Here is a 12599-nt window from a genome sequence, read left to right as displayed (position 1 = left end):
TACAACAAATCTTGCATGTGGGTGCGAATTTCAACACAACATGAAAGTTGTGAATTGAATAGAGTCATCTGCATTAAAATATTCATTTCATAAAGCAAATATTGAAAGAGAAAGATAGAGTGGCTGCGTCAACCCAAGAAACTTTGACAATGAGCTTTTAATAAAACTATATCAAATTAAATATAAAAAATGCAATGGGAATCAGAGAAGCAGGGAGGTCAGCAAACGAATGGTTTTGAGGAGCTTTCAACTTTTTAAAAAGTTTGCAAATGAAAATCTCAGGAAGATGACAAACGAAAATAAGAATAGAATACAAAAAATTGAAAGCTTGGTGAGATACACAATGCACAGTAATTCAATATTTCATATTTTGATACATCATTAAAATGTATTCATTATTTATTTGAAATGTACTAAGACAAAATGAAAAATGTCATTATGTGTGCTACCCAGGGAAGTCAACCCATGATTAGGTCATAAAAGCAAATAAAAAGTGAAGTGCATAATGTTACAGTGAATATTTCTGTGGAAAATAATGCAGACATTATTTATATAATGCAGACATTATAATGCAACCCCAACCAACCAATTTTCCCCTGCAGCCGCTGCAACCATGTCTGCCTGTCCCGCATCGGACGTCAGCCACAATCGAGCCTGCAGCTGACGTGGACTTTTTACCCCCTCCATAAATCTTCGTCCGCGAAGCCAAGCCAAAGAAAAGAATGCAGACATTGTGATGAGGTGGGGTTTGTGAGATAAAGAGATAATCTTTTACAAATAAAAGATCTGTTGAAGGTAACAACAGGAAAAAAAAGCCCGGTGGTTTCGTATATTTTCCGATTGACAGGAGGGGTGAGAAAATGAATGTGTTTATTAGGGCCCTTTAATATGTTGGCATCCTTTCAGAAAGAAACTGGAAGTGAAGATGCAATCGATGAAGGGGAGGTTGGTTTACGTGATGGCCTGAGCTTCTCTTTGCAGTTCCTTGCAGTCTTGGGCAGAGCAGTTCTCATACCAAAGCTGTGATGGAGGTGCATCTGTACAAATTAATAAGAGGCACTGGGGACATACTGAATTTCCTCATATTTCTGAGGAAGTAAAAGGAGTGATGCTCTTTCTTGCCCATGGCATCAGTGGGACAAGACCAGGAAAAATTGTGGGTGACTTTTTCGCTTAGATTCTCTGTCATCTTCACCTCAGTACTGTTGATGCAGATGGGAATGTGTGTTCCATCCCATTTCCTGGAGTCAATGACCAGCTCCTTCCATTTGCTGACATGGAGGGAGAGGTTGTCATGACATCCTGCCACAAGGTTCCCTATCTCCACCCTAAGCACTATCTCATAATTGTTTGAGATTCATTCTATGACGGTGTCATCTGCAAACTTGTAAATGGGGTAGAGTGAAAATGGACTTCATAGTCATGTGCATAGTAAACTACCAATCTTTTAGGGCACCCGTGTTGAGGATTGTTATGGAGGAGGTGTTGTCACCAATTCTGATTGGTTGTGGCCTGCTGGTCATGAAGTCAAATTAAAGTCATAATGCAACAATCAGGACTTTGTTCCCTGTACGGTTTCAATAAGTCAGAGAGATCACAGTACGAACACCAATCTGACAATAAGCAAACTTAAAGAAAAGCTGTTATAGTTGCTTTGGTGGTTTGCGAAACCAATTCATTCGATGTTCATTTAATTCAGTGACGGACTGTAAGTGCTCCTGAATGTATTTTTATAAGTATCTAGACATTGCTGAGTGACACAATTAGTGTAGTCATTAACAATGCTGTTACAGCGCCATTGACCAGGATTCGAATCCAATGCTGTCTGTAAGAAGTTTGTATGTTCTCTCATGTTTGTGTGGGTTTTCTCTGGGTGATTTGGTTTCCTTCCACTGTTTTAAAATGTACAGGGATTGTAGGTCAATTGGGTGTAATTGGGCTGAAAGGGACGATCACCGTGCTGTATGTCTAAATTTTTTTTAATTTTAAAAATAATTTGTTATTCACTGGACAGAGAATTATAAATATCTCTGTAGAAACAGCATGATCGACAATGCTTCATTGGATTGTATCCTTGATTATGGGCGTGAAAATGCCTTGTTGGTGACAGTCATCCTTTACTGCCTGGGATACACTGAAATTCAGAAGAATTGAAGATCATTTATGAAATGGACTATAAGATAAAGGCAGCAAAATTGTTTCCAGTGGTAGGTGAGCCTGGAACTAGGGGATATAGCTTCAAGATTTTGGGAGTGCAGATTTAGGATGAAAATGAAGAGCAAGTGTTTTTCCTTGACAGTTGTATATCTGTGGAATTCTCTGCCTGAGGAAATAGTCACTAAATGGATTTAAGACCCAGTTAGATGAAATTTTGCATCGTCGAGGACTTCATGGTTCTGGGGAAAAGGCAGGTTGGTGGAGCTGAGTCTATAGCCATGATCGTATTGAATGCAGGTACAGGTTTGATAGGCGAGATAATTTATTTCTTCTCCTGTTTCTTTTGATCTTATGTTCTTTATGATCATTCTCCTGCAGCAGCATAGAGATCGGGGGAGCTGGGTCATATGAAGTGAGATATAGAGCTTGGTTAGACCAAGGGAAATTGTTGGTGATATCAATCCTGAAAAACAAATCTCTCCACCATTTGCACATCAACACCACTGATACAGATGCGGGGGATGTTTGTTTACTGGTCAATGACAAATTCCTTCATTTTGTTGCCATTGAGAGGGATATGGTTGACCTGACACAATGCCACTGGGGTCTCTATCTCCTTTTAATGCTCCAACTACACCTTCTAGAATATACCATTGTAAAATTTAATTTTTAAAAAATTTTTTAGACCTGGTAGCAGGCTCTTTCAGTCCATGAGGTTGTGCTTGCCTAATTGCACATAATTAACCTAAATGAACAGTGGAAGGAAACTGGAGTCTCTGGGCCAAACCCATGCAGACACGGGGAGAACGTGTAAACTCCTTACAGACAGCAGGGGATTTGAACCCAAATCCCAATTGCTGTTACTAACTGCTGTACAAACCATGCACCCCCCCCCCCACCCAATATTCCAGAAATTTGCTGGTATACAACATAAGGGTCTTCCAGTGCAGATTGGATAAATTCAGCAGGTCAGTGTACTTTATGTAGCAAAGATAAAGATACATAACCAACATTTCAGGCTTCAGCCTTTAATTAAGGTAACTTAATATCTAAATGAAAGACTGAAGCCCAAAACGTTGGTTATGCATCTTTAGCTTTGCTACATAAGTACAATGTTTAAACTGCTTTGTGATTTCACTTCAACCACAATGTCTGCAGACTTTTATGTTTTACTCCCATTGCAGATTCACAGTAAATAAACCATGCATGAATCTTTTGATATTTTTAAAGGAGAACAACTTCTTCTTTGAAGTGGTGGGCTCAAGTCCAGGAAAATACAATGGTCTATCTGCATGAGTTGCTACTTCAGAGTGGTGGAGATCTAGGCTTAATCTTGACATGACCACTGCTTTTGTGGAGTTTACATCTTCTGCCTGCAACTGTGTGCTTTCTTCTCGTACTCTGATCTCATCATACATCCCAAAGATGTGCCATTTAGTGAGTTCATTAGCCATTGTGAGTTGCCCTGATTGTGCAGGTGAGTTGAGGGATCTTGGGCAAGTTGATGAGCATATGAGGAGAATAAAATTACATTTCTATAAAGGAGAGGAGTGAGGAGCTCTATTCTATGGAGCGCTAGCAGGAAATCAGATGCAGGGAATTTTCGGCGGGATTCTGACTTAGGCACAATCCCGCGGAAGGTGGATTCTGACGATTGGCTACTCAATCAAGCACACATGTCAAGTATCCGAATCTTCTATTCCTCTCACACTGAACAGAATTACTATTGCAATAAATATATATCTATATATATAGATATATATAGATATATATCTATATATATCTATATATATGGGATCCTGTTACTGAAAGCAACCCTTTTCCCTACGAGTGGTATCACGAGCCCAAATAAAGGGAAGCCATGACTCCAGCTGGTAGCATAACCTATAAGAATTCTATACGTCAAAATAATGATGGAATCCAAAGAAAATTTGATTCTTTCACTTTCAAGACCAAGGGGTTCCTCCAACAGCAATCTTTTGACCAAGAAGCTTCATCAAAAACTCTTGTATTGGACTGCTTCCAGCTCTTTCCCTTTTGCACTTTAAAGTATTAATCTTTTTCAAGCATCAAATTGTGACCTATTTACTGACATTCTCTGTATATGCTACAGTAAAAGTCATAATTCATTTGCCTAATTCCTGCTAACAGCAGCAAGACATGTTGCACTGCTTCATGTACAAACACATTCTTGTCAAAGTTATTTTGAGAACATTACTTAATAACTATTTGAAGCTTCTTGTTTAACACCCCTCAATGACAGAAAGAATTATTGATCCCTCTACCATTTAGCATTGTTAAATTTTCATCAAAATGTTATTAATTTCTGCCAAAGGAATTTAGATTCTCTGCAGAATGATTGCATAAAGCTCGACCCAGTAGGGGAGTGATATTTGCTATGAGTTCAGTGCTGCTCTACCTGCCTCTCAAGGCCCCCTATTACTTTTTGATTGGACAATTAAAGTACTTTTTCTATGTTTGGTTGCTTACAATTCAACATTCTTAAATGTAGTAATACTCAATTTACCTGAGTAAAACAGCATCCAACAGGCATTTATTTTTTGCTGGCAATCAAGAATCGTAGATTTCATTGAATGTTTAACAGAATCCAATTTTCATTTCTGACCCAGATGATTAACTTAGTCCAGACTAATTCAAACATGCAGTTTACAAACTTTGTCAAAGTGTCTTTGACCTGAAATGTTTATTCTGTTCTTCCTTTAAGACCATAAGACATAGGAGCAGAAATAGGCTACTCATCCCATTGCATCTGCCCCAGAGTTTAATTGTGAGCTGATCCATTTTCCCACTCAGCCCACTGCCCATCCTTCTTCCCATAACCTTTGATGCCCTGGATAATTAAGAACCCTTTAATATCTGCCCTAAATTACCTGTCCTCCACAACCATCTGTGATAACAAATTCCACAGATTTACCACCCTCTGGCTGAAGAAAATCCTCCGCATCTCTGTTCTAAGTGGATGCCCTTCAATCCTGAAGTTGTGCCCTCTTGTCCTAGACTCTCCCACCATGGAGAAACAGCCTTTCTACATCTACTCTGTCCACACCATTCAGTATTTGAAATGTTTCAATGATCCCACCCCCCTCCCCTCATTCTACTAAATTCCAATGAGTTTAGGCCATGAACTATCAAATGCTCCTGTTACAAGTCCAGAGGACCCCAAAACCCAGCAGCAATAGATAGGCATCAATACAAAGTTGCTTTTAAATATCTTTGAACATGAAAACACAATCAAAATGTAACTTATCTATATTGAGTTACTTAACCCTCTAATTCTAAGCACATGTGTGTGTAATATGTATATATGTTTCAGCAAAGTGCTTTGGTTCACAGTCCAATCTCAGTGGTTGCAGTCGATTCTTGTACTGTGCACAGAAGTTAGCATTAATAAAGTTCACCAGGCTTTGGTGCTTAACAGGTAAATGGTTACCACACAGGAGGGTTCTTGTTGGTTTTCAGAGAGCGAGTTTTCTCATTCCAGGACAGCCAGTCCAGTGTCTTGCTGATTAAACTTTCCCCCTTCAGGGTTCTCCAGATAATAACCTCTTTCAGGTTACCGCAGAGTTCCTTTCTGTATCTCCTATTCCAAGGGAAACACCAGACAGCCAGTCCTCTCCTTTGACCAGACAGTCTGCCAAAGTTTACCAAGTTGTCCCTCTGTGTCTCTCCTCTCTCCCACACTCCCTCCCACTCTGAGCAAAGTTGTTTTGACTCTGCCTGGAAATATCACATGCTCTTCCAGACAGCAAACTGTTTTCCAGACAACCTACCACTGTATGTTTCTACTTCGTTGCCTTTTGCAAAATAGCAGTCCTTCACTGAAGTCTCTGAGCACTATGCAAAACTGCAAAAAGTGTCTATGGTGACCTGCTCTAACAAACCTTTCCCAATTTATCTACCAAACACCTCTGTATACTCTGTCACACTCCACATATGATAGGCCTTTCATTCCTGAAATCATCCTTGTCGACCTTCTCTGAATCCGTTCCAACACGTTAGGTCTGCTTTGTTCATGAATGAGTGAGTCAAACACCAGACTGAGTCGAAATCAAGGTTCTTTGTTCTTTATTGCCGGATTGTAACACTTGCAACTAACAGTGTTAGTTGGAGAAGGCGCATTCTGCCGTTATCAGCAAGTGGTGTTTTTTATATACCTTAGGATACGTACTTAGTAAATTATCATACCATGACATTGTCCAATGAATAAACTGTTGCTATCCTTCTCTGCTAGTTTCCTGCACATCAATTTGTCATCCCCACTCTTATCTTGAGAGTACAAGGTCACAATTGCATCTTGTTATGGCCCAGCATTGGGTGACTCCTTCTACATTCCCAGCTCATGATGTTTTTACCTAACAAACATCACCACATTCTTTCTTGAATGAAGAGTGAAAAACTGCTCACAATACTCCAAGTAAGGTCTCATTGTGCTTTATAAAGCCTCAACATCACATCCCTGTTTTTGTATTCTATTCCTCTTGCATTTGCCTTCCTCACCACTAAGTCAATTTGCAAGTTTACCTTCAGGCTATCCTGAATGAGGCTACCCAGGTCCCTTTGCATGTGGGCATTTTCAATTTTCTCCCCATTTAAATAAATGAGTCTGCCCATTTAATATTTTTCTATCAAAGTTCATGACCATACACTTTCTGACATTGTATTTCATTTACCACTTCTCTGCCTATTCTCTTAATCTGTCTGTCCTTCTGCAGCCTCTCTGTTTTCTCAACATTACCTGCTCCTTTACCTTTGTATCATCTGTAAAAATTGGCCACAGAGCTATTCCTTTTGTAATGGAAATTATTAGTGTACAATATAAAAAGGATGCAGCCCCAACACATACCTCTGTGGTGTTACAGATTTATGTTATTATTAATCTTTAGGTTGTTATATATAAAATTATTTTTGTAAAATTACTTTGTGGGATAGACAGGACACACACATACACGCATACACATTTGTGCATAGTTGGTGCTGTTTTAGAGTAAAGTATGATAAGTTATTAGTAGTTATTAATAAAAATTATTGTTTTCGAAGATATCATTGTCTTGGTGAATTACTATTGGTGCTGGTCTATATTGTAACAGGAAAACATCAGTAGCAATTGGCCTTCATCCAAAAAAGTAATCTAAGTACTCTGAATTTCTGCTACCCTGACTAGTATTATGAGCTCTAATCTTGTACAGCACCTTATCAAATGCCTTCTGAAAGTCCAGATACACAATATCCATCACTGCATCTCCCATATCCAGCCTGCCTGTCATTTCTTCAAAGAATTCCAATCGGCTTTTCAGGCAAAATTTTCCCTTAAAGAAACCATGCTGGCTTTGTCCTATCTTGTCATGTGCCTCCACTTAGTCCGAACCCATCTCCCTCTAATTTTTGTACTCAGTGTGTGCAAAAATCTTATGTTGTGCAATTTTTTTTTCCTGTGACCAAAGGATGTGCGCACTGAATGCTTGTGCACACATAAACTTGAAATTGCTTTGATAATTTTGGCAAAGCCTATCAATATAATGCATATATGATTAACTATTTGTTTAATTGCCTAACTAGTTAACAGATTATTTTCAATAAGTATGATAATTAATTTCTACATTATTTTAGGTTACTGACCTTTTGTGCGCACCTTAATTTGCTTTGTGCGCTTGGTTGCAGAATGTGCTTGTGTGTGCACGTGTGCACAGCTTGAAGGGAACATTGACTGTAACTTCATCCTTGAAAATCAACTCAAATACCTTCCCAACTACTGATGTCAGGATTAACAGTCTATAATTTTCTTTTGACTGGCTCTCTCCCTTTCTTGAAGAGTGAGGCGACAGTTGCGATTGTCCAGTCCTCCAGGGCATACCAGAATCTATTGATTCCTGATAAACCATTACCAAGGTCTCCACAATCTCCACCACGACCTCTTTCAGAACCTGAGGGCATAATCCATCTTGTCGGGAGACTAATCTACCTTTAGTAACTGCACTTACTTCCCTTCCCTTGATATCCTTTCCTATCTGGCACACTGCTAATGTCTTTCACAGTGAAGATGGATCCAAATTCTGATTTACTTCCTTTGCCATCTCCTTGTCCTCAATTATTATTTCTCTAGCATCATTTTTAATGGTCCTAAATCTACCCTCACCCCTCCTTTATATACTTGAAGAAGCTCTTCATAACCTCTTTGATATTATTTTCCTACCTTCATACTTCATATTTTCCCTCCTTATCTTTTATTTTAGTTACCTACTGTAAGCTTTTTCCCAATCCTCTATCTTCCCACTAATTTTTGCTTCTTTGTACTCAATCTTTTTTGCTTTTATGTTGACTTTGTCTTTCCTTGTCAGCCACAGTTGTGACAATTTTCCATTTGAATATTTCCTTTTTTTTTGATATGTTTATATCTGGCATCTTCCTCATTTCCTGCAGAAACTCCATCCATTGCTGGTCTGCCATCCTCCCTACTAGTTCCAATCTACTTTACTGGAATCTAATTCCATCAGACAAGCATCATGTTCTGCAGGCACAGAGACCTGGCAGAAGTCTTCTGCTTTTCTCTCGCAAGGGCTCAATGATCCTCAGATTCCAACTTCCTTGTCATGTTCTCGCCGTAACTTGTCTTCCAGTTTCCAATTCCCAGTCAGAACTGGGGTCCCAACCATCTAATTCCCAGAGCACCTTATGAGTCATATTGAAAATGCATTGTTTCGCACATTGACATGTCCTTGTGAAAGTTTCTCTGAGAAAATAATGAATGTTTGATGAACACTGAGCCAAATAAAATGTCATGGATCACTTTACCATATGACATCAATGTTTCATTAAAGGGTCATCAGTTTCAGAGAATCTAAGCAAACAAAGTGAGTTATTTTGCGCTTGGGAGGATTAGTTTGTCTCAGTGTTATGAGAACTAAATGGCCCAGTTTTTGATGATGCTTGTCATTCTATGGTGAGATATAAGGACTCAAACAACCAAGTTATTCACCACATAGGATGTAATTTCTTTGAACAGTCAACATTTTGACATTATTTGCCTGGGGAAATAATAATGGAATCAGTTAAGTTGTCTTTGCCATGTTGATCATTTTATGTTTCACAATGAGAACATTGACAAAAACAATTCAGAAAAAAATGCTTAAAACTTGTCATTTTTAATGTTAGCGATACAGCATGGTAGAAGGCCCCATGCAGCCCAGTTGCACACAATTAACCTACCTGGAATGTGGGAAGAAACTGGAGAATCTTGAGAAAACCCATGCAAGTCGCAAACTCCTTGCAGACCCAGGTGAAACCCAAGTTGCTGGTACTGTAATCATGATCATTTGAATTTTTTTTTGCATTTAGACATAGAGCGTGGCAACGGGCTCTTTCAGCCAACAAGCCTATGCCTGCTCAATTGCATACAATTGACCTGCAATGCCCAGTATGTCAGGCCAATAGGTTCATAATTTCCTTTCTGTTCCTCCCTTCTTAAACAGCAAAGTGATATTCATGATCCTCCAGGCCTTCCAAACCATGCCAGAATCCATTGATTCCTGGAAGATATTTCAAGTGATCATCTATCAGTTGAGGCTAACATTTTAATTTTTAATTTTTGTTTAGACATATAGCACGGTAACAGGCCATTTCAGCCCACAAATATATACCAGGGATGCAGGTTAAATAGGCAGAATGTACTTGTGGGCCAAAATGGTCTGTAAATGTGCTGTATGTCTACATTAAAAATTAAATGGTTAAATAATCACCTCACTTATTGCGAGGATAAATGTATGTTCCAGACAGCAAGGCGAGCCACACCTGGCCCAGACCATACACGTCCGCTGATGGAGCTACCCCTCTCACATACCCTCAAAGCTCAGAAGAGATGCCTCAGGTTCCTCTTATACTATGCTCAATGGGTCCCCAAATATGCAGGCATGATTTGCCCATTGGTCAAAGCTACTAGATTGCCCCTGCCAGCAGAAGCTTAAGCCATTTTCAGTAGTATCGAAGACAACATCGTCAGGGCAACCATGCATGCCATAGACCCTCTGTTATGCCATGATTGGCTGCTGCCAGCTGGACACTACTCCCTAGACCGATCCTACTCATAGCTCCTTGCATTTTCCCTTTCTCTTTGCTTCGATCAGTCAATAAGGTTGATCGTTGTTCCTGTCTTTCGTTAATAAAAGCCTGATAGTTTCACAATTTCATCCTTTTGTGATTAGTGATGGTAAATCAATTTTATTAACTAAAAATTTCAAAAAAGCATGGAACAGTACCTGAAACCAGAGAAGCTTGACATGGACCCTTGGTCACCTGATGCCCTGAACACTTTCGAACTTTGGCTACTCTGCTTCGAAAACTTCCTGGCAGTGGCCAAGGACGCTATCACCTCAGAAGCTAACCAACTGAAACTACTCTCACATGTCAGGCCCTAAGTTTTCCCGATGATCAGCGACGCCAGCTTGTACCAAGCAGCTATGGAGATCGTCAAGGCCCAGTATCACAGGAAAGTTAATGAGGTCAGGCATCTTCTGGCCACCAGAAAACAGCAAACTAGTGAATTGAGTGCTGAGTATCTGCAGGCCCTCTGGATCCCGTGTAGAGGATGCAACTGTAAAGCCGTGTCAGCCACTCAAAATGCAGAGGACCTCATCAGAGGTGCGTATGTGGCCAGTATCTGCTCCAGGTACATACAGCAACATACGTGCTGGAGCAAAAATTTCTTGATCTGCAAAGGGCTGTTGAACTTTCAGAGACACTGAAGGTGGCCCTCCAGAACACAAATAACTACTCAGCCACTTGGCCGCCACAGGAGCTGTTATCCTGGGATGAGGCATCATCCTGCCCTGTGAGTGACTGGTCCCCTATATCATCCCACTACTCTAGTGATCTGACCTTGGTCACCATTTCAAGAGATCTCTCCAAGTGCTACTTTTGCAAACAGTCTCAGCATCCAATGAAACACTGCCCTGGCAAGGATTCAGTGTGCTCCAGGTGCTGGAAGAAGGGGCATTACGCCAAAGTTTGCCAGTCCAAACCACCTGTGTGATCTAGCAGCACTACATGTGGACAGTTGCCACTCTGGGCAGTGTAATTTGTATCACCTTCTCTGCACTCCAGTGACACCATGTGTGAATCATGTAGGTCAAATGCCATCTTCCCAAGCATACGATAGTATGAGGGGTCAAAGCCATCTTGGGGCTGAGGGCAGCCATCAAGGCTGTTCGCCAACCTCATTCCCGAATTCAAGCCGGTGGCCGTCAGGAGTAGATGGTACTATGTGACTGACAGGGTGTTCATTAAGGTGGAGGTTCAGTACTTATTCGGTGAGGGCATCATTGAGGCCAGTAATAGCCCTTGGAGGGCTGACGTGATCATGGTAATGAGAGAGGATAAGAATAGGATGGTCATAGACATAGCCAGATTATCAACCGGTATACACAGTTCGATGCTTACCCCCTTACCTACATACCAATATGGTCAACCAGATTACACAATATCAGGTATTCTCCACGATTGACCTGAATTCAGCATATCACTAGCTCCCAATCCACCAAGAGGGCCAACGGTATATGGCATTTGAGGTGGATGGCCGCCTCTACTACTTCCTCTAGGTCCCTTTCTGCATCACAAATGGGGTCTCTGTCTTCCAGTGGGAGATGGACCGCAGGGTGGACGGCTACGATCTACGTGCCACCTTCCCATATCTTGATAACGTTACTACCTATGGCCACGACCTGTAGGATCATGATGCAAATCTCTGCAAGTTCCTTTGGGCAGCAAAATGCATGAACCTCACTTATTGCGAGGATAAATGTATGTTCCGGGCAGCAAGGCGAGCCAAACCTGGCTGCAATGGCCGCGACCCAGCCAACACATGTCCGCTGATGGAGCTACCCCTCTCACATACCCTCAAAGCTCAGAAGAGATGCCTCAGGTTCCTCTTATACTATGCTCAATGGGTCCCCAAATATGCAGGCATGATTTGCCCATTGGTCAAAGCTACTAGATTGCCCCTGCCAGCAGAAGCTTAAGCCATTTTCAGTAGTATCGAAGACAACATCGTCAGGGCAACCATGCATGCCATAGACGAGTCCACATCATTCCAAGTGGAGAGTGATGCGTCTGACTTTGTCTTGGCTGCCACACTCAATCAAGTGGGCAGACCCGTCGCCTTCTTGTCATGAACCATTAAAGGCCCTGAAATTCACCACTCCTCCATTGAGAAGAAACCCCAGTCCATCATAAAGGCTGTATGCCACTGGAGGCACTACCTTACCAGGATCAGCAAGCACTACGTTCATGTTTAATAATAAGAAAAGGGACAAAATCAAGAATGGTAAGAGAGCCCACAGAATGGAAGAGGCCCACAGAAGGGCAGTGTGGTTTTCTGAAGTTGGCATGGGAAATTCAGCCCAAGTAACAAGGGGGCACAGAGTTGTGGCATA

The 12599-nt window shown here is 40.9% G+C and overlaps 2 long non-coding RNA genes across 3 annotated transcripts in view; one reads left to right on the top strand and one right to left on the bottom strand.

The window, feature by feature from the left end:
• LOC138752804 (uncharacterized) overlaps nt 1-12599 on the bottom strand; it is a 62341-nt gene that overhangs the window by 27502 nt on the left and 22240 nt on the right. The window lies entirely within an intron of this gene.
• The window catches only part of LOC138752803 (uncharacterized), a 125838-nt gene continuing 114846 nt past the window's right edge, over nt 1608-12599 (top strand). For both annotated transcript variants that reach the window (XR_011350952.1, XR_011350948.1), the window contains exon 1: nt 1608-1708. This is a non-coding gene — a long non-coding RNA (uncharacterized lncRNA). The remainder of the gene's footprint in view (nt 1709-12599) is intronic.

Source organism: Narcine bancroftii, chromosome 2, assembly GCF_036971445.1.
Source record: "Narcine bancroftii isolate sNarBan1 chromosome 2, sNarBan1.hap1, whole genome shotgun sequence".
In the NCBI taxonomy this organism is placed as follows: domain Eukaryota; kingdom Metazoa; phylum Chordata; class Chondrichthyes; order Torpediniformes; family Narcinidae; genus Narcine; species Narcine bancroftii.
Note: the sequence above shows the minus strand (reverse complement) of the source record. Positions and strands in the feature narration are given on the sequence as shown.